This window comes from Pinus tabuliformis, chromosome 1_2 (assembly GCF_031772625.1).
Source record: "Pinus tabuliformis cultivar Carrire ecotype Pingquan chromosome 1_2, CPIR1, whole genome shotgun sequence".
Lineage (NCBI taxonomy): Eukaryota > Viridiplantae > Streptophyta > Pinopsida > Pinales > Pinaceae > Pinus > Pinus tabuliformis.
Genome location: NC_142298.1, coordinates 1,316,267,982 through 1,316,291,770, shown reverse-complemented (window position 1 = coordinate 1,316,291,770; position 23,789 = coordinate 1,316,267,982). Strand labels below are relative to the sequence as shown.

Here is a 23,789-nt window from a genome sequence, read left to right as displayed (position 1 = left end):
TGTGGTATCTCAAAATACTTTTCAGACATAAAATTACAACATACTGTCACAAGGAGACTAATCATGGTTTAACAGATCAAACTTGACATCTTAAATTAACAATTTCCTTTTATGTGATGCTAGTCTTCTGCCCAGGCCTTGGAACCATGCCTAAAGGGGTGTACTTAGACATGACCGGGGGTTTTCACCGCCAGTAAACTTAATTATAACTAATTATGAAAACAAGATAGCATTGTTTATATACCAGATTGCTTAAATTAAAGATTAGCTTCCTGTATGAATTACAGTGCACTGATAGAAACAGAGATAGTTTCCAACAAAAAGCACCCAAAAAAGCAGCAAAAGTCATAGGAGACACTTATTTCGCTTCTTTGGTGCTGGTCTTTGAAGACCTTCACCACCATCATCACTTCCACATTCATCTTCCTGCACCTCAAGAGTTGCAGGTACCACTCTACCCTTGTTTCTTGAAATCTCTTTGATAGGAGTCTCTACAGCCTTCTCAAAACAAGGAATCATAAGTGGACTGGTTCTATGAGGCATCAAATCCTCACAACTTTCAACAACGTCCATCATCAACTTCCAATCTTTATAATCAAACTGAAAAACAAATTGGCTGTAAGAAGCTTCTCCAGATTCCATTTCTGTAGCTCTAGGAGCATTTTTGGGGAGAACAAAATGTTTTCCATTTTCATCGACATTTATTTCAACTCTACCATCCTTTATAGAAATGATAACGCAAAGATGTTTTCTACTATCTGGGAAAATGATATTCTATTTAGAACCAAGTTCTCTAATCTGGCTTGCTTCTGTTTTACCAAAATGCTAAATATGCTTGCCATATTCTTTTTTGTTTCTGATTTTTCATCTTCCGGGGACTCTTTCACTGCTTCAGGTCGAGTGCTTTCTGTCAACTTAGTCTGTTTTCTTTGTACTATAGCTTTCCTTTGCTTGGGTTCATTATCCATTGGTCCAAGCATAGTGAAAATTCCTGCCACATGGTGGAAAATAGAAGGAGATAAAAGCCCAACATTTCTCCATGATATTTGGGTTTGATCGGCATTTCCTTCCAAAGACCTGCTTCCATATGCCTGGTCACTATAGTTTCTTAGAATATCACTACTAATAAAATCAACTGGAGTATCACCATCATTTTTTTGTGATCTATTAACAGTAGCGAGGAGTGTGGATGTGAGATCAAAGAGTGTATCAACATCTGTAACGTGCTCACGAGGTCTCTAAACAAAATTGTGCAAGCTTTCCACTTTGCTAATTATAGCCTCAAATTTGCTAGATTTTTCTTTTAAAATATTTTCTCTCTCCTCAGCAATTGAAGTCTTGAGGGGATGATAATGGTACCTAAATATACAGTGTTGCACCATACTCTGATTGTTACCACTGCATGTAGTAGCATCTTATTTCTCTTGCAGGGGCTTACTGTGGCCTTGTTGTGATCCTTTTACCCCACGAGAGGAATCTTCCAATGTCTGACTCAATGTTTCTTCCTCTTTAACTCTAGCTTGGGTACCAAGCCTTCTACCCATCCTTTCTATCACCTGCTTTTGGAGTTTACAGAAATGAAAATATTCAACCAAAGCTGGAAGGAAGGGCTTGAAATTGAGATTTCTGATTAAAGAAATGTCGTGAAATGGAAAGAGAGCAAGAAAAGATTTTCGTGTTGCATTGAAATGAGGGAGGGCAAGGAGTTGTGATTTCCCCTACCCCGAGAAGTCTACTTTGTAATAGAAGAGGGATGAAGGCTCACTACAGTGGAAATAAAGTCCCAAGACATATGCATTGTCGAATGAAATGCATAGGTGCAGTGTGCCAATTAAGCGTGAGGATGGGGAGAAGTGACACATGTGGGAGAGTGGCCATATTATTGAAGAATTGTTTACATTGAGGAAGGACACCATTTGAATATGGTAAGAATGTCAATTCTAATGTGGAGAGTTTCCAACACCACTCTCTCATCTACATGAGGGAGTTTACAATTTTTAGACCTTTGTCTCAGTCCTATGGTGAATATATTAGTGTGAGGATCCACTGTTTCATGATCCATATGTTGGATTCTTTGCTGAACTTGAGATTTATAAGGAAATCTCTTTAGATATCCAGAACATCTCAGAAATTTATTTGAACAATCATTATCTTGCAACAATGTTTATTAATGATAAATTGCTTGGTAATGTACACATGCATAGAAGAGTGTGACTGATGGGATGGATACTCGGCCTTTCGAGTTGAAATGGCCACCTCTAAAGATAATATTTGGAATATCCTTTGAGCCTTTCTTTGAGATGGCATCCAAGAAGTTGGAGTGAAGACATCAAGGGACTCTATATTTTGACATATTCCAGCTGAATCGCCAAACATGCAAGAGAAACTAAAACCAAGGGTTATATAAGTAATAGCCCCAGTGTATGGGAAATCCAGGCTTTTAGAGGAATATTTCCACATCTAATAATTGGATGAGGATGAATATTTCTATTACACTATGTGTTGTTATTGATATGTTTGGACGTTTTGGGTGAACACTTGGCCCATCTTCAAGAACATCCAATAACGTTCGAGTCCAAGACAGATTTAAAGAGATCATTTATCAAATTAGTTGTCCAGCTATGAAAGACAATCAAGTTTTGGAAGAGATACATCGTAGTATTATAAAAGAAAATTGTGGACCATGTTACAAAATGGATCAAAAAGGTTTTCAGAATGTCTGCTAAAATTTGACATTTAGCATTGTCTTAACATTTTCTTATCAACTTTCATGGAGGCAAAAACTGACAGGAGAAACCTGCACAATAATGTTAGCCACTAATGGAATCTGTTTCTATGATGACACATGGGAAGATACTTATTACTCTCAACGTGGTTGTAAAGGAAAAATAGTTTTTTCCTTTGAGTATAGTTGATGTATCGTAATGTAGCGGTTGTTTCCCTGCTACAATAAAACAAATATATATCCATCTCAAGGTGAAAGAATAACACCAGTATATCTTCGAATGATATGGGCTATGTTTTGTGCTCAACATCTAGGAAAGTCTCTATCGGTCATAGTGCAGTCAAGCGATGGGTTCGGGTTTCTGTTCCCGTGTTGTCAAATTATATCAATACAAGTGATGAGAAAACATATGTTCAATTCCTTGGAACATATCTTATTTTCATTACTTGTCTAGGATAAATCCATGATGATAGTTGAGAAACATAATCAAAAGAAAATAAATATTTATTTTATTTAAACAAATGTGGCATGAGTGGAAAACATATGCACCAAATTACAAAATGCGAAAGTCAAAGTTCTGTATAAAAGTTCTAAATTAAAAAATTTCAAACAGTTGCCAGGAAGTTTAACGAATCCAACTTCCCAGCACTCATCCAATGTCCATTCGAGGAGGGTCGAACCCATCCATTAATATGAAGAGATCTATAAAATCAAACAGGGACTTTGAAGAAGGGATCCTTGATTTTTCATACTCAAATGTTGCCCAATTATTGAGCAAGGGCCTGACGAGTTAGTGAGGGTTTTCCTTTTGTTTTTGTATCAATCTATTTTCATTCTTAGATTTTTGCTAATATGATGTCATTGGTGGACCTTAATATACGACGCTGCACCATACTCTGATTGTTACCACTGCATGCGGTAGCATCTTCGTTCTCTCTTAGGGGCTTACTGTGGCATTGTTCTGATCCTTTTATCCCACGAGAGGAATCTTGCAGTGTCTAACTCAATGTTTCTTGCTCTTTAACTCTATCTTGCATACCAATATTTCTACCCATCCCTTATATCATATGCTTTTGGAGTTGAAAACAATGCAGAGATTCAACCAAAGCTAGAAGGAAGGGCTTGAAATCTATGTTACTAGAAACCAGAAAGGGGAAATGAAACGAGACGAGAAACGGAGTTTGGAGATTTCACATTCAAGAAACAAGGAGAGAGAAAAACAAGACAAATATGAAACATACAACCAAGCATTTGTTTCACATTCAAGAAATGAGGATAGAGAAAAAACAAGAAAAATATGAAACATAAAACCAAGCATTCATCATTAACATTCTCAAATACTATGGTTCATAGGTAGTTGCTCATAGGCTTTAGCTGCTCACATTGGCCATTCCTTCATACTTATAGTGATCAACAAAGCTTCAATTTCTCACATAAGACATTCTTGAATACTCATGTTTGATCCTCTAGGCTGGCAAATACAATAGTGAAGAAACACTTGGCACCGATTCAAGTTTGATTTAGCCTTTGCATTTTCCGGATGAGTACATGATCCCACATACATTGTATATATTCTTGGATGTGACATGAGTGGAACTCAAATTTGGGATCTATTGTATCATTTTCCACACAGTTATTGGTTTATTGTTTTCATGGTTGGGTAACAAGATGGTGGAGATTGAGTTGATCTCCATTGGATATAGAGCCAAAAATAGAGGGTTGTCTCGAACTATTGCCACTTGCAGAACCATAAATGCTACAACACATGTTTGAAGACAAAATCTAAAGAGAAAACTTTCAAAATTTTATCTTTAATCCATTATAATAGAAAACTAATCTTTATAATAATAAAAATAATATATTTTAAAAGTATAATTGAACTAGATTTTAAATTGCTAGTTTGTGAGAAAAAAAATTAACTAAATTATTTAAGTACTAATTTATAAAAATATATATAAAATATCTATACACATTACTAATTTATAAAAGAGATTTGATCCCTTTAGGGTGTTGGTATATGCGAAATTAAGATGGATCTATGCTAGTATATATTATTTACCATAATTAAAGTTAAAGTGTATAATGGCTATCTCATATTTGTATTTGCATTGATTAAATGATTATTATATGTAGTCATGTTTTATATTAATTATTTCAATGCCTCATATATATGGTTTTGTATAGTAAATTTATTTTTGTGTTAAATTTTAATAGTTAAATTTAGATATGCTTTCATGATATTAGTTATTTTTTTATTAATTTTCATTTTATAAAATTTGTTATCTGAGTCGATGTTTCCAATTAACAAGTGTGGTTGATCAATATAAATAAGTGAAATAAATTATTAAATTGTGATTTTTTTAAAATTTCTACTTAGTTAAATATTATATATAAATATCACTTGTGGTTATAACATACCAAACCATTCATTTTTAGTTGTTAAATATGATTATGTTAAAATAACTTAAAAAAAAGTGTTATCACCCATGCTTAGAACTTACCAAACCATTCTTTTTTAGTCTATAGATTTGTTTATGTTAAAATAACTTTTGAAAAAATGTTATGGCCAATAGTTTTGTTATATTCCATGCTTTTGTACTTTATATTCATTTAATTAGCTAGTTTTTGCACATGGTTTTGTTAGATTCCATGGTTCTGTATTTAATATTAGTTTTTTCTCATCAATTTTCTTTCATAAATTAAAACAAGCGAGAGAGACCTTGAAGTCTTGAAAAGAAATTTCATAATCTAGGTATTTTATTCTAGGTCCCTCTTAATATATTTTTGGTTGTTAGATTTTTGTGCCAAGAGACCCTTTCCACCTCGGGAATATGTTATAATATTTGGCATTTTAACTCAATCAAAATAAAACAAAATCAAATCAGATAAAAAATTAAAAAACATAAAATTCTCCAGTGCATAGTTTTTTCTTGCCCATGGTTTTTTCCCATTGTTTTTGTCCATGGTATTTTTCTGCAATGTAGCCTATTCAAAGGCTAATAACTAAGGCAACCTAGATCGATTTTAACTGTGGATCAAGCATTGAGAGGATCAAATCTCTTCACTTAAAGAGGTTTGTAGCTCGAGAGAGAGAGAGAGAGAGAGAGAGAGAGAGAAAGAGAGAGAGAGAGAGATTTGATCTCTCTTGATGCTCGAGAGAGATAGATCTACGCTGGTTATTTATAAATGAAGAGGAGTATTTTCTTGTAGTAGTACTCTTATTTGTTTTGTATTTGAAATTTATTAAATGATGAATTTCTATTTTGTATTTTGATTTTTGAGACTTGTTTATTTTTATAAATTTACAATTATTTCTATCACTATTTTTATGTAATTATGAAACTTTCCATATTTATCATAGTTGAAATTATGTTTGTATTATAGACATATTAATCAATAGCTTGTTGGTTTTAAGCTTTATTATTGCAAATTACCTAACATAATATCTCTTATCACCGATGAAAAAAGTATTTATGGAATAAAACTATTAATGGGATGGATAATAGATAATTATTATTTTTTATATATTAAATTAATGTTTTTGGTTGATGATATTTAATATTATAGATAGTCTAATAGTTGATAAAAGTTTCTATAGAATGGTTTTATCAAAATCCTTTTCCAATCATTTGAGAGGTTATAAACCAGACCAATGAAAAAAAAAATTATTGTGTCCCAATGTTTATATAAAATAATTAATTAACTAGAAAAATTAACTAAAATATTTAACTACTAATATATATATATCTATATATATATATATATATATATATCTACATTACTAATTTATAAAAATATATATAAAAAAACCTTATACATTTAAATTTATAATTTTATATAAAAATACACATTTTAAATATTAGATACAATCACTAAATCCACTTTTAAATAAAAGCAACACAAAAATAACAATTTTTTTTTGTAAAAACTTAACCATACACTGCTACATATCAATGGTTACAATTAAAAAAATAACATAACTTTAACTAATAAAATTACTAACTAGTCAACATTGTTAAATATATATTAAGTACTATTGCAAGGCGTTGTCACTAGGGAGAACACCCAACCTATTTGCAACAAACTTGTTTTGTTAGCACCTAAGCTATATATGGTTGACTTCTAACCATAGACTATGAAAATGCCTTCAAAAACTATCCAGAAAACCAATGTTTTTTATGATTCTTGTCAACGTCCAATCGGGAAGAGATCCATATTGCAAATGAACCAGATTAACATTTTCCATAATACAGTTTAAAGTTTGGAAAACCCAGTTACTTGCATTAAAAAACGAAAACTACTGAATAAAACACCGTTTTCTGTACCGTTCCATTTTTTATATGGTTTTTTTAGAAAAGAAGATTTCCATTCCGTTTCTGGTAACAGAGCTTGAAATTGATATTTTTGATTAAGAATTGCCGTGATCTTTTCGTGTTGCATTGAAATGAGGGAGGGCAGGGAGTTACCCTGAGAAGTCTACGTTGTTGTTTTTTCTGTTGTTTTCTTGGTGTGGTATACTACTAAACTACTATTTTTGTAATTTGTGGTGTGGTATACTACCAAACTACTATAAGAGTTCAACATATATTTAATATAAATTTCATTGCCAATATAGTAATTGTGGGGCTAGTTCATTTGAAACTAAATTCTTAAAAAACAAAACCCAAATAACCTAATTTCAGGTGAAAAAGTTGGTAGATCGTTTGAAGCAATTGAAATCGAGGAAGGAATTAAAGGAGAGAAAGGGTACCTATGCAAGTATTTTCTTGGCCTCTTGAAAGAAGAGCAAGGCTTCTGATCCTTCCATCGTGGTCCAAATTTGTCCAACGAAAATAGATCCATGTTTTGTGAGCAAGCCATTGAAGAGATCCTCCTCAATCTTATTTCTCAACGCATCCAAATTCAACCATGAAACAATAACTGCCAGAGAATTACTACAACATTTCATGTGAAAATATATAACAATTTTTCAAATCAATTCTAAGAATGACCATTGATCTAGAAACCCTAAAAATTGTTCCAACGACCTGCACCTATTTCCATATAGCCACAGATCAAATTGTACTGTGCCCATGGTCTATCCTTTTTTTTAAACTACTCAACGTACATTTCATGTGAAAATATAAAACAAATTTGCAAATCAATTCTAAGAATGGCCATCGATCTAGAAACCCTAAAGATTGATCCAACGACCTGTACCTGTTTCCATATAGCCACAGATCAGATTGTACTATGCCCATGGTCTTTCCTTTTTTTTCAACTACTCAACATTCATTCGAATACACTAAGGCGGGGAAGAAAACTTTTTCTGGTCTTTCCTTTTCTTTTCAACTACTCAATATTCATTTGAATACACTAAGGCCGGGAAGAAAATGCCACATAATGTTCTTTCCTATTTTTTCAACTACTCAACATTCATTCGAATGCAGGGAAGAAAACGCGGCAAAATGGTCTTTCCTTTTTTTTCAACTACTCAACATTCATTCGAATACACTAAGGTGGGAAATAAAATGCGGCAAAATGTTCTTTCCTTTTTTTCAACTACTCAACATTCATTTGAATACACTAAGGCGGGAAAGAAAACACGGCAAAAATTAAATTTTTAATTTGGATGATCGTTAAATTTTTTAATTATAATTATTTATTTTTTTATAAATTTTAAAAACATTATATTTTATGAATATATCAAAATGTATGGAATGTATATTTTCTTATCTTATTGTATACTCATTTCAAAAAATTATATTTTTTATTTTTCAAAATTACAAAATAATTAACCATGTTGTAAGTTGTAATTTTAAACAAATTCAGATTTGGATTTTATATAATTAAACAAAAAAACTATAAATATTTTTTTATTAATGTTTAATTATCTAATACTAATATTATGGGTTTCCATGTTATTTAAACAAATGAGATTTGGTTTTATAATTATTATGTCAAACTTTAAAGCTAAAAATTAGCTTTTAACAATGCAATCTTTTATAGCCAATTTGGATGTAGTTCATTGTTATGGCAGTAAAAAATGAATATCATGAGTCAATTTGGTTGTAGTTCATTGTTATGGTAGTAAAAAATGAATCTCATGAGCCTGGTCCCACCCACACATTGGTATAGTTCCACCCAAGGAACCATTGATCTTTCTCCATGAATCGGTAATATTGTACCAAGAAGCACCATAATGTATGGCATTTATATTTCCCACAATTGAAAAAGCACCATAAATCCTTCTACATGAGCATTTTGCTTCCGTATTGTTGAACTAAACATGGCAAGACTTTCCTGTGGCAACAAGAATTTCTGAAACCCTTATCCCCCCTATCACAAGATATCTTAGAATCCATCATGTTGGAGTGTAGTATCCCTAGTAAGCATATAGGAGTGTAGGGGAACACAACCTCAAAGTCAATGGGAAGCCAAGGGGAAAGGTTTGTGCATCTAAGAGGGATACCTCGATTACGTAGATGTGGTTTTCTAAGCTTTTTCATTAATCAAATATATATTTGAGGGGGAATTCAGCCATAAAAAAATGCTTGACTGAATTTTCATACACAAGGGTTGATTCTACTTCGAATTTTGATACTTTGTGTTTACTCACTTTAATGTCATTACATATAACTAATAATTTGCAAGTCCTTGTCTCATTTGATTTCATTTTATTTCAATTGTGAAGTGACTAAGCCTTGAACCCCAAATCCTCATAGCTAAGATTTACAAAGTATGCATTGCCTCATTTCCTCTCATTTTACTTCAGTTAAATGGAGCAACTATGCCTTAGCCCCAACCCACACACTAAGCTTTGCACACTACAGAATCCTCTTTGTCCCTGGTATTGCACTTGGTTTAGATATACTTTTCTTAGAATAGAAGCAATGTCTCACTAAATACCTTACATGTTAACTTATCATCTGATCCCATTACATTTTCCAAGCATTGAGGACATTAATAAAATTTCAAAATTCAATTTCACCCTCATTTGATGTAATCACCATGTTCCATCAATTTCAGGTAAACTCTACAAATAAATGTAAGTAATTATTTTGATTTTTTCATTGATTCTAAATTAGCAAGTGAGAAAACTACAGATGCATCTTTATTTTTAAAGTACAATCATCCAAAAAAACCCATCAAAGATTAAAGATAGGTTAAAACCTTTATGGAGTGAAAAATATTGTTGGTATCCTCCAAAATAACACTACTTTCAGAAGCTAGGTTTATATTTTACCACAAATGCAAGGACCAAAGTGAGAAGCTTATTTTAAATTTTTTGATGATGATGATGATGATGATGATGGTTAATGTCCACTGAGACCAAATTGCTCTATCAGACCTATAATTTTCTTTCTTAGTTTCTAATTGTCTGGCTCCTTGTCTTTCTTGGCAAGATTGGTGCTGTAGATTTCCTTTTTTTCTCTACGGTGTTCCAACTTTCTTTATCTCACATCTCCTTCATCTCTTCTAATTCTTGGGACATTGGTGTCTTAGCTTTGTGATCTATTGTGTTCATCCTTTTGAAGATAGTCGAGGAAGAAGTTTGGTCTAGGAAATCTTCTTTGTTGTTAAATGAAGATTCGTTTTATGTGATATTCGAACCCTCATAACTGTTGATGCTTGAGGGGTTGTCGAGTTCACTCTTTTGTTGTTGAGCGGGGCTTTCCCCTTGCTTGTCTTGAGAGTTGTTTCTTTCTTGCCCGATTTCTTGTGATTCAGAGTTTTCTCAAGAGTATTCTTCTTTGATGATAGTGTAGTGTTCCTTTTGTGCTCCTTCTCACCATGTAGATTTGTGGTGATTTTTCTAGCAGAATTTTTCTGGGAGGCTTTTGGGCAATTTTTGGCTAGGTGGCCTGTCTCAAAGTGGGATCAACATCTAAAGAGGACACTTTCATAATCAAGTTTCTGGTTCCACACATAGTCTTTACTTGTTAGGTGTTTTTCAGCTAGGAATCTGGCGCTGAAGTCCATTTCCACACAGATGTGTGCATAGTTGGTTCTGGCATATTCCTCTGTTTTTGGGCACCTGCAGCAAAATTTCCCAATTGCGTTTCCAATGGCATCAATCAAACACTATAAATTTTTTTTAAGAACCACACAATACAAGAAAGTTCTGTATCTAGTATCATTCTAGATAGAGAAAAGTACTTGTTAGGCTATCTATGACATGAGTAAGAATTGCTACCCACCTAATTTCAAAATCATCATGGACATTTAAATATTAAAAAAGGAATTGATTAGGCTACCTATGACTAAATAAGAGTTATTCCCCACCTTTTCAAACTATCATGTACATTTAAGCTATCATATTTTATCAACATCCCTTCTATGATGCAACATGTTACAACTTTCCATTATATTTATGCATTATATGAGTTGATGTACTTGTAAGGTGCATAAATTCCAAAATAATTGTCCAAATACCCATGTTTCCACTAAATTAATTATTTATGTAATAGACACATTCTATTGTAGGAAGCATGCATCAATCAAACACTGCTCTACTCATAGTTTAGAAACCCAACCAATTTTTCATACACAAACACATTCAAGACCAATCCACAATAACAAACAATGCTCAAAACAATATTCTTCATCAAACATCTACCAATGCATAAACAATGAGGAGACAAGGGACACATAGAATATGCGATCAACCAGGGCCAAAACCTCTCCAACATGAGAGGAAAACCCAAACGAGATCTTATTCTTATATAGACTTCAATTGATGAATACCAAGACCATGGCCTAGACCCTTGACTCAATGACCTCTCCAAGACCAAGTCACAAGCCTCCTTGATTCAACTTCCTTATTTTTCCTTGAGTCAATGATGATCAGGCTTCTTCCTTCAATAAATCAACTATCCTTGAAATTCCAGTTCCATGGATCAGATCTATAGTTCTTGGCCCTCTTGCATAAACCCTAGAACATGTGGTTGACCAACCTTTTGAACCTTGATCTTATTCGCTTGGATGGTATGAACTCTTATTATAATTCGGCGTGTAACCTTGCTTATCTTCTTCCTTGATTTGACTTCTTGGACAACAAAAAGATATTCGACCTTTTCTGTAGTAGATAGTTCTTCCTTCCTTCGCACGTGTGGATCTATTAGCCCTAAAACAGACCCATAAACAACACCAAAATCTTATCTCTTTGTTTCCTTCTTTTGGTTGGTTATCTTCGCACTTCTTATTACAGACTTACTTAACCAAATTTTCTTGCCCACAAATGGAGTATGATTTTCCCTAGATATAGTGTTTTGTCCATCAAAAACACGTGCTAGGAAGTGTTAAGGAGTGCTAGGGGAACATAAGGGAGCAATAGGTGAAAATAATGCATGCAAATGAATGATTAGGATTTTGTGACAGGAAGTGTTAGTGTGTTCCAGGTGTTCTAAGGTGGGAGTGATAAGGTATGATAGGCAATGTTAAGGCATATTAGAAGCTAGGGAAACATGCCAAGATGTGTCAGGTGCTAGGGTGTGCCAATGCATGCCACAGAGTGTTATGGAGTGCTAGGGAAACATAAGGGAGCACTAGTTTCAAATGCATGGAAATGAATGACTAAGAGTGTGTGACAAGGAGTGTCAGCGAGTTCTAGGTGTGCTAAGAAGGGGACGACAAGGTATGTTAGGTAGTGCCATGAAATGCTAGAGTGTTAGGGTGACATGCCAGGGTATGCGAATGCGTGTCAGGGTGTGCCAATGCGTGTCAGGGAGTTTTAGGGAGTGTGACATAAACACAAAGGAAAACTAGTTCAAAATTCATGGAAATGAACGAATAAGAGTGTATGATAGGGAGTGTCAGCGAATTCCAAGTGTGCTCAAGAGGGAGTGACAAAGTTATATGATAGGTAGTTCTAAGGCATGAAAGAGTGCCATGACATGTCAAGGAGTGGTACGTTATGATAGGGAGTGCTAAATCATGCCATGGCATGCAGGGAATGCCAACATGTGCCACATAGTGCCAAGCGATTGTTAGACATGCCAGGTTCTATGCCATGTCAAGATGTAAACTATGTTGCTTAGTTGTTTTATGGCCATGGTTAGATGTGAGCCTTGACTTTGTAACTTCTTAAGTGAGATGAGCTAAGATTGGGCATGAGTAGCCTAAGATGAGCTATAGGCCATTATTAGGTGAAAAAGGGATAGTATAGTTGTAGTAATTGTAACTTGGTCAAGATGTTTTAGTCGAGGTAGGACTTGGTTGGTTCCAAAGTCTTAAAACTAATAAGGGTAGTTATGAGGGCATGATAGCTAAGGAGTTCCAGGGCATGCCAAGGAATGAAAAGGCATGATAACACATGCCAAACAATGTCAATGCATGTCAAGGAGTGTTGGGGAGTGTGAGGGAATCACAAGGGAGACCTAGGTCAAAGTGCATGGAAACAAATGAATAAGAGTGTCTTATAGGTGTCCCAAGGATGAAGTGTATTAGGATAATTTCATATTAGGACTTACAATAGGTAAGCCTACGATTACGATAAGGGGATGGAAAAAGCAATTTTAGACAAAGGGAGACTTTTGTATAGGGACAACACTATTTTTTCAATGACTTGGTTGGGTTCCAAAGTCACAAAAAAAGTAAGGCTATCTATGAGGGCATGACAACTAGGGAATGCCAAGGTGTGCAAGGAATGCTAGGAAGTGATAACACATGCTAGAAAGTTCCAAGGCATGTTAGTCATTCCAAGACATTCCAAGAGGTGTTAGGTGCTAGGGTGTGGCGCCAACGCATGCTAAGGAGTGCCACGGAAACACAAGGGAGGATTAGTTTCAATCATGTAAATGAATGAATAAGAGTGTGTGATAGGGATTGTTAGCAAGTTCTAGGTGTGCTAAGGAGGCATAGACTAGGTATGTTAGGTAGTGTCAGGGAAACACAAGGAAGGACTAGTTTCAATTGCATGGAAATGAATGAATAATAGTGTATGATAGGGAGTGTTAGCAAGTTCTGGGTGTGCTAAGGAGGCATCTCTGGACAAATTTTGGGAGGGTTTGGAGAAAATTTTGTGTTTTGGTGCAGACTTGCAATTTTTTGGCAATTTTTTGTCTAGCAGCACAGCGAGCTCACGCTTTGCTTCTTCCTCAGGGCTCCAAATGATGTAAAATCAACATTTTTGGAAAGATTATGACCCCATATCAAACCCCATTTTCCCACTTTCCTGGTCTGGGGCTTAGGTTTTGATAAATTTGCAAAACAGAGGAAAAAAATCACCTTTCTGCCCCTTTCTTTCCATTTCGTTGCGCACTTGGAGACACCTTGGGAGAATGGCCATATCTTAGGCAAAAATTGGTCATTTTGAGTGAAACAATACTCTAAAGACATCTACACTCTCCCATATTTCCAGAAAAGGCTTCCGATTTGGATTTGGACTTTAGAAAGGAACTCAAAAATGGCCTCCAACAGCTCACTGTACACCTGGAAATTTATGAGATTTTTGTAAAATTTTCACTGTGTAATTTTTTGTAATTCCTAGTTTGACTCTGGTAAAAGTTAAAAGGGTGAAGTAGATGAATGTGAGGGGTAAAAGTAATTGCAAATAATTGGTGGTTAGTATTTATAAGTTTTTTTTTTTTTTTATATGTAATTTTGACCTCATTTATGAGAGAGGTTGGAGTCAAAGTCAATTGTAGAAGTCGTTTTTAACTTCCATAGACATTAGTGTTTGGTTAGAACACCGCATGAAACAGTTCCTAGAGTCATTGATTCAACCATTAAGAGTGGGGAGATTTTGTTTTTGTCTTTATGTATTAGTTTCTCAGTGATAGAATGGGTTGGATTTCAGAGGAGAGAACTATTGTAGCTTGTACTTGGACATTTTCTGGAAATCGAAGGACACAATTTGCAACTATTATCTAGGAATTAATGTGCAGTAAGTTTGTGATGTTATTTTTCTCTGTTATAGCTTTTTATGAAAGATATTAATCTTCTCTTTCCATTCATCAATTATTCAATGGTTTTCCTTATATTTTATAAACAAAATTCTTTGCATAAAGCTCTATTTTGATGGAAAAATCATTATGTGTTACTTTATTTCTTGCTTATTGAATTCATGTTTCATGCTCATTAATACCTTTCGCTTCTTCTAAACACTACACTACACTGAAAAACCCTAAGATCCATCACAAAAGTAATGCTACCTTTCTCCTTTTTGTATTTTTTGTTGTAACCCTTTGATCCTCTGACCTAGCTACCTAGTTATTCTCCCTTATCTAACAACAAAACCCTAAATTTTCCAAAACCCACTTGAACCTAGCTATCTAGCCTAAAATCCTTTACATTATAGTCATCTCTTTGTTGTGATTTCATAGAGAGAGACCTCTCTAGTTTGGTAGGAATAGTTACCAAACTAAAAGCTTGGTCTGTGATTACCTCTGTTAATCTCCTTGTCAGCTTAGGACATGTGGAGGATAACAGAGGGCATGAAAACTAGGGAGTGCCAAGGTGTTCTAGTGAATGTAATTTTCCCAAGTCATGGAAAAATGTAATGCTAGTTGTAAGGTCATGACTACCAAGGTGTGTTATGGAATGCTAGGGCATGCTAACATGTGCCAGATATTACAAAAACATGTCAAACAAGATAAGACGTGCCAAGTGTGAAGGCATGCAAAGATGTACAAGGGTGTGACAATGCATGCTGGGACTGCCAAGGGAACAAAAGGGAGGAACAAGTTAAATTACAAGTAAATGAGCACGTAATAGGGTAATAAGTCATCAATTTACCTTTTCCATGAGGGTCATGCTAGGAAAACCAACACTAGGTGCTAATAGGTGCCAAGTGCCAAGTGTCAATGCATTCTAAGTGCCAAATCTTCCTCCGTTTCTTCTCATCTAGTTTCCAATAATTGATCTCAAATAACTTTAATATTAAACCATTCCAAATCATACCAAGTCATCTCAACGCATGCCAAACATGCTAATACTTGCCAAGTGCCAATGTGTGTCAGGGAGTGTGATGCATGCTATGAAGTGGAAGAGCATATCGAAGAGTGCTAAGGTGTGCTAGAGAGTGCCAATGCATGTTGAGGAGTGTTAGGGAGTACTAGGACAACACAAGGGAGCACTAGGTCAAAATGCATGGAAGTGAATGAATATAAGGGTGCGTCGGGGAGTGTTAATGAGTGCTAGCTGTCATGCCAAGGAGGGAGTGACAAGGTATGCTAAGCATGGGTAAGGCATGCCAGGTAATATCAGGGAATGTCAAGAAGTGCTAGAGTGTGCTAGGTATTTTCTGGGTGTGCTAGCATGTGCCAAATAGTTCCAAGGCATTCCAGGTGCTAAGACATGCTAGGATGTACATGGTGCCATAGTATGCCAATATGCGTCAAGGAGTTTCAAGGCAACAAAAGGAATAAACAAGCTAAAATTCAAGGAAATGAACACATAAGAGGGTTAATAAGTCGGGACTTTATCTTTTTCAAAAGGGGCATGCTAGGCACACTTATAATATGTTCCAATACATGCCAAGTGCCAATGTGTGCCAAGTTCTAATGTTTTTCAATGCAATATTTTTCCAAGGTGTTCCAGGGCATGCCAACACATGATAGGGGAGTGCTATGCTATGCTAGGGATTGCCATCATGTGCTTGGGCATCCTACTCATGACAAGATGTTCTAGGTACAAATATGTTCCAAGACATGCGAGGTGCTTGTTTGGTCAATTTAGAGTGTCCTAAATTGCTATATTAATTGTCAATCCGGGAGTCGTAAACTCTTGAAGTGTGGCGCACTATATGTGCAAGATAACCTATTTCTTACTTTTTTGTCGTTTTTGATTTTTTATTTTGTTTTGGGGGTTTTTTTATCTTTGTTTATCTCCTAATGTGAAATGGAAATTCTAAAAGACAAGTATGGATATAAATTTTCAAGGCAATTATGTCCTTTATAATGATTTCCAAAACTTCAAACTTTAGAAGGTCTTAGAACATACTAATGATGAAATAAATTCTCAAAAGAAACTGAAAACGTGCCACGATTTTAATCAAACAAATAGTGAACTATTGATCATGAAACCATTATCCCTGCTGCTGTCTAAATACAAAAGAAATGAATTAAGCTACTGTACTCAAATAAATCCAAAAAAATTGCAAGTAAAGTAAAGCTAAAATCAAATTACATCAATTCATATTCTGACCCCTCGCTAGTTAGTCTCACTATGGCTTTCAGAGGTAATCATCAACAACTTGAGCAATCTGATATCTAATTGCAGAAAAGTAAACTTAAAATCAAATCACATCAATTCATAGTCTGACCCCTCGCCAATTAGTCTCGCTATGGCTTTTGGAGGTAATCATCAACAACTTGAGCAATCTGACATCTAATTGCAGAAAAAGTAAACTTAAAATCAAATCACATCAATTCATAGTCTGAACCCTCGCCAATTAGTTTCGCTATGGATTTTGGAGGTAATAATCAACAACTTGAGCAATTTAATATCTAAGCTAACTAATAAAGCCAATGAACAAAACTGAAATAAACAAAACAGAACTGGAATTAAAAGCTAAGAAAAGTAGGTCAGAAGAAAGACTAATTCCATGTCATTAGTCATTGTGAAAACTATATGCAAATTCCAGGGCTGCCTACTATAATATGGAACATACACACTGATTAGCGTTAACAACAATGTAAAGCATGTAAAATTATGAACAAGAATGAAACGTTAGTACCATAGTAAATGAAATATACATAAGTGAATAACTATGGCATAATAAACACAGCATGAAACTGTACAACAATAAGAAACAAAACCTCGGCGTGTGCAGGGGCCCTCTGCACAACCTCGGGCAACAGCTATCAATCAAGAATTATGCTCAGAAACAAAGTCTTCTCATATATTTCAGAACGCAGTCACAACAATGAAACTAGTGTCACAGCACAGTGGGGTTTTTAATAGCAAAAATATATATTCAAAAGACTAACTACTATGTGTATAGAAACACATTATTTATAGCAAAAGTTTACATAACTGTTTTCCTATAAACTACGCTGACAGAGGACATATGAATGACAGCGTCCACGGATCTAGCATCATGGTTGCCGAGATGATGCAATCTATTGAAAACGGCTTGTTGGATTTACATTGTGGGTAGCCTACAGGTGTCAGTGTGCCTCCAGAAATCTAGAAATGGCCACAAAAATCTTTCACGTGCTTGGAAACAGAGTCCTGTTGCCGTAGGACTCTTCTGTTTGACCACCGCTTGACCACTTGACCATGGCCTCCTCTGATGAATCCGACTGAGCCAATAGGACTCGGTCCATGTCCAAGTGATTTCCAACTTGCCCATGTGGCTCGCTTTGCCTGAAGACACCTGTAATGTAGACTTTAACAAAAACAGCTGCGGAAAGTGACAGGATTCTGCAGTTCAATGAGCAAAAATATAATTCAAACAACAGACAAAAAACATAGTTAAAAACCACTTTAAATGCTCTTTGATGATTAATATGCAATGATGTTGATAGCTTAGGAGGTCCAGGTGAATGGAAAGAGTCTAGGAAAGTGTATAGGAAAGATGCAAGTTCGGGGCTCAACATACCCCCACTGTGAAGGTGTTGCATGTCCCCATGCAACCAAAATTTTGACCATCCTCTCTTCAATCCATATGCTCTGAGACTTCCATCAGCACATCCAACCCTCTTCTCCTCTTCCTTGGTACTACTACCATCCTAGGTTTCCTCATCAAGCATCTGAATTTGAGGTTGATAAGTGCTTTACTCAACCTCCTGCACTTCTTCTTCAATTTCCTGTTCTTTTTCTGCCACAGCCCCAGATGTAACATAGTGTTGTCATGAATGATCTTGTCCAATCTGCTTTGTTCCATTAATGCTTCATTTTCATTTTTAATATGTCTATTTAAGACCTCCAATTCAAAAACTTCTTGTTTCAACGATTGGACTAGAGCTTCTTATGCTGTGTGAGGCTGAGTGGATAAAGTGCTTGGACCTGTGGCTGTCTTTTCCAAGGATTCTATATAATCATACATCTCTTGTTGATTCGGGTCTATCTCGGGTGTAGTTTTCTTTGGACTGACCCCAAAATCCTGTTGAGAAGGATTGATTTCCAAATCTGGCCGAGAAGGACTCATGTCAAGATCTGGCTATGAAATGGATGTATGGTGTGGGCTGCGGTCAAGAGAGGTTGCTGGAGGCTGCTCCGGTGTTTCCCCTCCCAAGTCAATAAAGTGGGGTCCTTTGGTTTGCACTGTCCTTAATCTCCCTTTTAGCCTGGAGCTTCTTCTTACATGCTGTGGACTAGTGTATTTTTCCTCCCTACTCTGTTTTTCTTTCCTTTCTTCTTGGCTACAGCCGACTGTTCCTGAAGGTGAACTAGTCTTTCAGACAATAATTGATGGTCTTATTCTGAGGAAGGTTTTGGGGTTTGATGCACAACCTCAATGCTTCTTTTCTCTTTTGATTTGGTTGGCTTCTTACCCTCAGTCTTTTCCTTCCTCCTTTTAGATAGTCTTTCTTCTCTACTAGTTTCTTCAACTATGTTAGTAGGAGTACTTTGAATTTTATCACTTGTTCTCTTTCTTCTGCTTCTTCTTGATGTACTGCTTTCAGGGGCTTCTTGTGGATCTTGAAAGAAATTTCTGATTAGAAACTGCTCCCATGTGTCCTTCTTTTCTTTCAATTGTTTTTCTATCAAGATTTTCACAAGGCCATGGTGATACAAGTGTGGTTCTACGTCCCCCAGATTCTTTTGGACGGTTACAGACATCTTTTTCAAACTGTTCAGTAAAAAGTATGGCAGATTGAGGGTTTGGTTTTCTAGGAAATTCATCAACAACCGGGTGTGATACATATACATTGATCCAAAACGTCCCTCACAGGTGATGAACTTTTGAATAATCAACAATAGACTGGCCCACTTCTCTTCTAAAGCATGGACAGGGATTCCTCGTTTAAAAATAGTTACATCCATACCTGGATTTTGTAGGATAACCCTCCAAGCCTTCTCGTCAAAGCTCTTGTTCTTGAACCAGCATTCACCCTCCTGCGGAAGTTCTGTAGTAGCTGCTATAGATGCCTTGGTGATTGTAAACTTGAGGTCTCCAACTTCCACTTCCAGGCCGTTAAAAGACCTCGCAAAAGTCTTTGTAATATCCTTGTTGTAGCCCTTGAATTTTTGAATAAACCGTAGCCACCTTGCCTTTTTCAATATGTTTTTCACTTGCGGGTATCCTTCCAAAAACTTGGGCCCTTCTGGTTCTGCCCTCAACAACATACCCATCCTTCCTTCTATCTTTAAAATTCGTCTGCATAAGTAATGGTTTTAGCGGAGGTAAGACGACTGGGTTACGATGGTGAACAGGGTTTATGGAGAAGAAAACAGTGACTGTAAATGGAAAACATAGAACAAGTAGCGGTAGTGAATTCACGGAATGGAGCAAAGACTAATATGAACAAGGTGGAAATGCAACCGTGGCTTCAATAAAATAGTAGGGGAGTAAAGTGAACCCGACAGAATTTTAAACTGAATGGCTGCGGAGTGGACGTAAACACGCTTATGAAATGGCTGCAGAATTTGTGCGGTGGAGAGAAGCCGTGATCAAATCAACCACATCCCATAATTATAGGTGGAGTATCAAAGTACAGCTGAACACGAGTTAAAACCGAAGGTTTGATCATGAGGCCGTTTGAAAATAAATGCAAGGATTGTGGGGGAATCGTATAGAGATCGTGGAATGGTTATGGAGTTATCAACGCCAATCATTGCATATAATGGAGCTATGGTTTTATAACTATGTAAAAATGTGCTTTGAACGCTATTTGAAATAAATTTCTACTCATACCTTGGAATTTTTGCCATTTTTTCATTAATCTTTGATCAGTTGCTCCTTGTTGATGCTTTTGAGTGCCTCATGTCTTCATAATATGTCCTCGATCATACCTGCATTTGATTTCATGATTATTTAACAAAAATATGACTGTTAGTTTTGAAAAACAGAGTGATAGCTGCGGAAACTGCTTCTGGCCGCTGAAACTGGTTTTAGCTGCGGAAACTGACACAGCAATCAATTGACTGAATGGAGATGGATAGATGATAACTGACTGAATGAAAATGGTCATGAAAAAAAACTTTTATTGGCAGAATGAAATGAAATGGATGAAATGGAGGAAATGGATGAAATGGAGTGGAATGAAATGAAGTGGAGTGGAATGAAGTGGAATGAAATGAAGTGGAGTGTCACAAAACTGTGAAATGAGAGAGAGAATTTTTTTTGGAAAATATAGGGCATCAGAAATTCTTGATTTTCGCCCTATATTTTCTGTATAAGACTGCCAATCAGTGATTGGTTTTCAGGCTTATACATTTTTTTTTTTAGAAACAGAAAGGAACAAAGGCTAGGCTGGTGGAGAAGAAGGATTCTTCTTCACCAGCCTTATTGCAGAACTATCTTGAAACATTTTGACAAATTCCTCTTTTGAGAGTGGCTTATGATAGATCTTTAATCTATGGCCATTCACAATAAGAGGAGTTTGATATTCATCAATGGTTTTGATTCTTAACGCTCCATTGCTAAAGATTTTGTCATTCTCATATGGCCCAAGCCAATGAATCTAAAATTTTCCTTTAAAATCTTTAAACTTGGAATCAAATAGCAATGCCCAATCTCCTTCTTGAAACTTTTTCTCTTTGATGTATTTGTCATGCCACTCACTCTTTGATGTTGAACTAGATCAGTTCTTAGAATTGCCTCTTTCCTGATCTCATCTAGCTCATTCAATTGCTCCATTCTGTGCTTTAGGGCTTCGGATAGATCCATCCCCAACTGAACTGCCATCTTAAAAGTTTTGACTTGGAACTCAATGGGGAGTAGTACTTATTTCCCATAAACTAGTTCATAGGGAGAATGTCCTATTGTATTTCTCCATGTAGTTCTGTAGGCCCATAAGGCTTCAGGAAGCCTTTCTGCCCAATCTCTTTTGTGTAAATGAATAGTTTTGGTTATGATGCCTTCAATAACTTTGTTTGTAGACTCCACTTGGCCATTTGCTTGCGGATGGTAAGGAGTAGATTTTCTGAGCTTGATTTTGTATTCTTCCATCAGCTTCCCCTCCAGGTTGGATGTGAATTGACTTCCCTGATCTGTCACAATTTCTCTTGGAACACCAAAGCAAGTAAAAATATCCTCATAAAGAAAATTAACAACTGAATTTTCAGTAGCAGAAAATAATGCTTTGGCTTCTACCCATTTAGTGACATAATCAGTACATACCAATATATACTTTTTTTGTTTAGATGGTGGGTTAATAGGCCCAATGAAATCTAAAGACCATTTTTCAAAGGGTTCGATGAGTACCTGTGGCTGCAATGGCATTTCATTTGAAAGGGTAGGTTTCCCTACTCTTTGGCAACTGTCACACCTTTTGACATACTATTTTGCATCTTTGAAAAGGGATGGCCAATAATATCCTAAAGAGAGGATTTTATAGGCTGTCCTTCTGTCAACAAAGTGTCCGCCACATGGTTCATCATGACATGCTTTGAGGATATCAGGCATTTCATCTTCCCTAACACATCTTCTGATAACAAGATTTGGCCCTGTTTTAAACAATTCGTTAGAAATCCATGAATATTTTGAACTCTCCTGAATAATATTTCTTCTTTCGCCAGAAATAAATGTGGAGGAAGTTTCCCTGTAACCAAATAGTTAGCTATACCTGCATACGAAGGAGTCTTAGTATTTACTGCAAATAAATATTCATCAAGAAACTTGTCCTCTACAGGAGAATCTTCTTTAGTATTTTGAATCCTATACAAGAAATCAGCTACTGTATTTTGTTTTCCTGGTCTATCCAACACAGTGACATTGAATTCCTGTAAAAGTAAGAGCCACCTTGTAACTCTACCATTAGTAACAGGTTTTTTCATTAGATATCTAATCTCAGAATGACCAGTATGGATAAACGTTTCGTAGCCTATTATATAATGTCTAAACTTATTGATTGCATGAACAACAGTTAAGAACTCTTTTTCAGTCACAGTATAGTTCAACTCAGTGGGAGTTAAATTTTTACTGGTATAGTAAATGGCATAAGGAACTAAATCCTTTTGACCCAACACAACCCCTAGAGCTGTATCTGAAGCATCTGTAGAAATATGGAAAGGAAGTTTCCAATTTGGTCCTCTCAAAATAGGTGCTTCAGATATTCTTGTTTTCAAAGTTTCAAATGCTGATTGACAATCAGGATCCCATTTGAATTCACAGTCTTTTGTAAGAAATTTGAAGAGTGGAGATGCTATTTTAGTGAAGTTCTCTATAAATCTTCTATAGTACCCAGTAAATCCCAGAAAACTTCTAACATCTTTTTGACAATTTGGAATAGGCAACTTGGAGATGACTTTAACTTTTGTTCTATCAACTTTAATCCCATCCCATGAAATGTGATATCCCAAAACAATACCTTCAGTAAACATCATAAAGCATTTTTCATGACTTAATGAAAGGTTTGTTTCCTTACATCTTATAAGGACTTTTTCCAAATTCTCTAATGCCTCTTCAAACGAATTACCATAAACTGTAAAATCATCCATATAAACCTCTACACAATCATGGATTAGATCAGAAAAGATTCCTAGTACTGCTCTTTGGAATGTTGTATGTGCATTAAATAATCCAAAAGGAAGCACTCGATAAGCAAAAGTTCCCCATGGACAGGTAAATGTGGTCTTATCTTGATCTTCAGGTGCTACCTGAATTTGATTATAGCCACTAAAACCATCCAGAAATGAAAAGTACTTTTTGCCTGCTAATGTATCTAACACTTGATCAATAAAGGGCAAAGGAAAGTGATCCTTCAAAGTTGCTTTATTCAATTCCCTATAATCAATTCATACCCTCCATTTACCATTCTTTTTAGGTACTATAACCAAAGGAGAAACCCATCGGCTATTTGAAATTGGATAAATGAAGTTTACATTGAGTAGTTTTTGGAGCTCTTCTTTCACTATCTCCCTAAAGTTTGGATTCATCCTTCTCTGAGGTTGTCTGATTGGTCTACTGTTTTCCTCGATGTAGATGTGATGAATGCAAGTCTTAGGGTCAATACCTTTCATATCAGTATAT

At 35.6% G+C, this 23,789-nt stretch overlaps 1 pseudogene; it reads right to left on the bottom strand.

Moving 5' to 3' along the window:
• Positions 1–345: 345 nt before the first annotated feature.
• LOC149211064 (non-structural maintenance of chromosomes element 4 homolog A pseudogene) overlaps positions 346–23,789 on the bottom strand; it is a 58,708-nt pseudogene continuing 35,264 nt past the window's right edge.